General features: G+C 43.9%; 1 pseudogene; it reads right to left on the reverse strand.

The window, feature by feature from the left end:
• Positions 1 to 3484: 3484 nt before the first annotated feature.
• Positions 3485 to 5007, reverse strand: LOC100716694 (dipeptidyl peptidase 3-like; annotated as a pseudogene).
• Between the last annotated feature and the right edge of the window lie 364 nt (positions 5008 to 5371).

Here is a 5371-nt window from a genome sequence, read left to right on the forward strand (position 1 = left end):
ATCTCTAATAGAATTGCCTATATCATTAGTTATAATAAAATTTGAACAAAACAGTAAAGAACAAAACCAACAAAACCAAAACATTGGAGACATTATAGGTCTTCAAAAGTAGATAATAGTCAACCAGAATGGGCGTCATAATAAATCCCACTATCTTCACAACTGTTGCCTAAACTTTCGAACCTGGTACTATCAAGCAAAACAGAATAGAGGAACATCAGTCAAAACATGATGGTGAGAGCAATACAGGGCTTTGAATCAAGATAATGGAAAGTCAAAGTGGGTCACTATAATATATCCTGCTATTTTTAAATTTATTTTTCCCTTAATTAAAAGGATAAAAAAGTAAATAATAAAATGGAGATTGAGATAAAAGAGGGCATAACAGCAAATCAGCACAGATCAAAACATAACCATTTAAGCAAAATAGTGTTTCACCACAAGATTATCCTGACATAAAAGCAGTTACCATATTGTCTCTTTCCTTGAAATCTTTGAGTATAACTTTGTGTACTGTAGCATCAAATATATCAAAACAATGTAAAACCATTTAAGAGAATGACAGTATTACAGGGTATTTAGAATCAACTAACAGAAAATGAACAATGGTTTCTGTATAATCTCCTTGTCTATAAAAGGTTTTGCTTATACTATCATATTTAATAAAATTCAATAAGATACCACCTGTTTAGACCAATGGAGACAGAAGAACAAAAGCTTGATGAGACTTCAAAACAAGATGATACTAAATCAGTATTACCTCTTAAGACATCATTTTCTCCAATATAGCTGTTCCTACCATCCAATCTTCTCTGCCTCATTTCTGTTGAGCTCTTTTTCTGTCATTAGTTGTCAGTTTGTCTTCTTCGTTTTGTTTTCTGCTCCATTCATTGTGGCCTCTCTGCCGCTACTTCTGGATTTTTCGTATTTTTCTGTTTTAGAATATCTTGCAGTATTCTCTGTAGAGTTGAGTTGGTGGTTGCAAATTCCCGTAGTTCCTCTTTATCCTGGAAGCACCTTGTTTTTCCATCAATTTCCAGGAATAGTTGTGCAGGATATATCAATCTTCGCTGGAGATTATTATCTTTCAAAGCTTGAATTATTTCCCCCCACGCTCTTCGTGATTTGATGGTTTGTGCCGAGAAGTCTGCTGTAATTCTGATGGGTGTTCCCTTGTAAGTGATCTGTTTCTTGCCTCTGATGGCTTTTGGTATTTTGTTCTTGTATTGGATTTCTGGAAGTTTAATTATTATATGCCTAGGTGTTGCTCTGTTTGGGTTGTAGGTGGCTGGGGTCCTGTATGCTTCATACAACTGAGTATCTTTACCGTTTGCTAAATTAGGAAAATTCTCCTGGATTATTTCTGTGAGTAGCTTTTGTAGTTCATTTGTTTGTGTCCCTACTTCTTCTTTTATGTTCTTAATTCTTAAGTTATAGATCCTCTTATCATCTTCTAGTCTTTGTATTATTGCTGTTTCTTTGTTATTTTTAAGAAGTTTTTCATTTCATGCTCCCATATTACAACTCTGCCCTCCAGTTCAGATAATCTGTCTTTAGTTTCTTTCAAGCTGTTATGCCAGTTTTCGATAGACTTTTTAGTTTCTTGGTAGTCTCTTTGAACCTGCTTCACGTATTCTATGCGTTCTCTTTTTCTCCATTAAACAATTCTCCCCTCTTTTTCTGTTCTTCCATTCCACCATCTGTTTTTTCTTGGGTGGTGCTTAGCATTTCTCTAACTATTCTGCTTATGTCTAGCTTCAGGTCATTAATAACTTCATTCCTGAACTTGTCTATGAGGCTCTTGAGATAGCGCTTTATGTCTACTGGTGCTGTGTCTGCTGTTGTCTCTTTCTCAGGATTGGGGGCCAAGGATCCTTTCTTGTTGCTGCCTCTTCCCATATTCTTTGTTCCTTATATATGCAAGCATATATAGGAGGCCCAGCTTCCTTCCCTGTCAGCCACAGTCTGATTGAATTGCCCTGGCTAGGTGTTCCCACCCACCGCAGCGCACCAGGAAGTTGCAGACCAGGCAGCCTATGCAGGGCCCACCACTCCAGATCAATCTACCTTCAGGAGCTGGCACCTGGGCTGTGCTAGCCTACTGGATCTCAGCCAGCAGCGTCACGTGGGCTAGGCACTGCTCACCAATCCTGATTGAGAGGGGGATACATGACTGAAGTCACTGCAGCGCTCTGTTCCTGCAAGTCTGCCTGGTCCCAGAATGTCCTCTGTTGGAGTCTCCTGGACCGTGGCAGAGTCCCAGTTTTCCCTCACTCACCGGAGGTGGATGCACAGCTCCCCGCCCATCCCGCTCTTAACTCCGTTCACCGATTCCTGTTCTCAGAGCTTCCGCGCGTCTCTCCCTGCCGAGCTGATGCAGACGCAGCGGTGGCGGCACGAAACCCAAATCGCGGCTTCCAATTTCGTGGGCTCCAGCCTCCACGCTGAGGCTTTATCTGTTCCTGTTATAGCACCAGGATTGCATTCCCAGTTGGTTTCTCTAAGCCCAGTTCGTTCTTGGGTCACCGGTGCATATCTCCTCCTGCTTATGATTCCTTACTCAGCACCATTCCTGAATTCTAAGCTGGGTGTTTCAGAGAGCCTCTGTAGCTGCTGCTATCTGTCCGCCATGTTCTCCCAGAAGTCTAGATCAGTCACTTCTTAAAACTGCCACTTCCTTACCTGGGAAACTAGATAAAGAGTTCAGTAGTGTTCACTTCATTGATGGCAGAATGGATCAAATAACAAAAGGGAAGCACTTGGTAATCAGAAGGTGTGGACAAATGAAAGGGCTGTCACCACCTTCAGCTGAGGTAGCACCAAAGTCCCAGCTCCTGCCCCTCCCCTGTCCCCCAATTACACAGTGGAGTGTTACACCCAACCCTGCTTTGATGGAGTACAGGGAGGAGCCACATAAGTCTTCAAGCTTGGCCAGACCAGGCATCCCTGGGGCTCTTCCAGAATCAGGCATCAGCAGTATCCATCTGGGTGAGAACTGCCTTCAAGTCAGCCGCATCCTCCAGGAAGCACTCAGAGAAGGATCTGATGAGTCCAGCTGCTGTATCAGGGACCTGGCCAAGATCCACAACTGTCTATGAGGGTACAGCAAAAGGATGAAATAACAGAAACAAATTTAGTAATATGAGATGGGGGATTTGGAGGTCATTATCTCATGATGAACAGAGAGCAAGATACTCCAAACCAGCCATTATGTATTAGGTGCATACAATGTGGGACAGCTAGGGGAAGACTCAAGGTCAGCAGAAGATTCAGAGATGGATGACTCAGCAGGCAATGGATAATCCTGGGATTAATCAAAGGGGGAGGTGATCTTATGCTAAGAAGGACCTTGTCCTGAAGTATTCTTTTTAAATTTAGTTGTTTAAATTTAGTCTTAGTGGATGAGAGAAGATGGTCCGTCCCAAAAGAGTTAAGGGGAACTCTCAAAAGGGTGATATCATAATCCCAAACCTCCACTTATCCCTTAGGAAGTATGAAAAATTAGCCACTGTGAATTTATGGTCTCCAACAGTGCTGAGGCCTCATACTCAAGAAGGAGCACTTCTGAGCCTTCCAAGTGGGTGTTGGGTTGACCAGTGAGCTTTGGTGATTCCTTGTGCAACAGCGCTGTGTCCCTGAGAATGAGGAAGTGCCTGGTTACATTAGTTACCACTGCACATCCTTCATACAGGGCCCACTCTCCAGCCACCTCAACAGCAGATTTCATTGCCTGGAGCCTCTATAGGAACCATTTCAGACAGTCGATCTTATGGTGAAAGTGGACTCGAGAATCTGGGTGCCCATCAGATCCTGTGGTGGGAGAATGGTAATAAGCTCCCCTCCAGCCTCCAGAAAGACCCTCAGGATCACAAACTGGGCCTGTTTTGGCCCAGCTGGAGACCTGAAGAGCCACCCAATAGCCCTGCCTGAAACACATAGATCTGATCTTTCTCATCAGCTTCCTTGAAGCCGAAGATTCCCAGCACTTGGGGGTTGAAACAGGGGTACAGGCACACACTCTTCTCCCAGCACTCTTCATAGCTAGAGGAAATGGTGCTGAACTTGCTGTCCCACATCTTCTCTTTCTGGTGCCAGCTTTGAATCTGCTCTCCAGTCTCTGGATCACTATTTCAGAGTGAAATTTCAGAGTGAGTCAGAGTTGAACACTCCCTTCTCATCCTGCACAAAGAACTTGCCACCACCACAGCCCAGCTGCCCATGAAGCCCTGCCTGTGTGTCTAAGAAAGGCCCCTTTTAACAGGTATACAGGTCTTTGTCCTCCTCCTCCAGGAACATCAGCTACCCCTCTGCAAGGCATACTGACTTGATGGGGCCCAATGATGGTGCCTTTGTCCAGCACACACTCCAGGACACATTCTTAAAGCTTTCTGTCTGCCTTAGATCATCCTAATTGAGGATGTTGAAGCCAGCAGGAATACCAGAGGCTGCCAAAGTGAGAACATCCTGGAAAGTGAAGTTTGAAGTGGAGAATTTGTCCTTCTTGAAGGCTGAAAGGAAGGGCAATTCCATCAGCAGCTGTTCTGCACTTACTGCAAGCCACTCAAACTTTGCACTCATGGCTTTGTTGACCATGGTCACTAAGCCTGCAAACTCTCTTCAGGAACCAAAAGATCATCATAGCTCCCAATGAAACCAACCTAACTCCCCATGATGGGGCCTTTGTCCTGGATCCAGGGCTGGAGCCCCTCAGTGGAGCCCTGGATGAAGCTTTCCACATATTTGGGCCAGCATCCGCTCCTGGTGGCCATTCATTTTGTATTCCTTGGCTTTCTCCACATGTTCTACCACCTTCTAGAGGATGAGCATACAGCACCCCCAGCCACCGGGAAATGATTCCCTTGAAATTGGTAGCCCTTGTGCTTGGAAGTCACTTTGTAGCCTGGAGCAGTGTCTAATCTGAGTATGGAAGCCACCAGCCAGTCGCACTTTGTGACAGTTCCCCTTCCTGGTCACTTCTTTGAAGAGATGAATTATAGGAACAACGGAGGTTAAAAGCAGAAATATTTATTGAGAGAAAGAAACTTTCTGTCTGAGAGAGAGAGACAGAAGAGGTCCCAAGCAGGTTGCCAAAGATTCTATATTTTCGCAAGATTTTTATAGAGTAAAACCGTGAGTTGAGATGGGTATAAACTGGGAAAAACTGGGAACTCACTATGTTTAGCCAATAAAATTTAATAGCTCAGGTAAAATTGATTAAATTGGGAATAAATGGGGAGGCAAGTCACATGAAAAGCAGGTATTCTTAGAGATCAATGACTCCTCCTATAAGGGACTGGAATGGTGACTCCTGACTTCTTAAAGTGATCCAGATTTAATCCCTAAGGGTTATACTTAAGGATGTGGTTGCATT

Source organism: Cavia porcellus, unplaced genomic scaffold (genome assembly GCF_034190915.1).
Source record: "Cavia porcellus strain 051 isolate PalLab524CR breed Dunkin Hartley unplaced genomic scaffold, mCavPor4.1 scaffold_10, whole genome shotgun sequence".
Taxonomy (NCBI): Eukaryota; Metazoa; Chordata; class Mammalia; order Rodentia; family Caviidae; genus Cavia; species Cavia porcellus.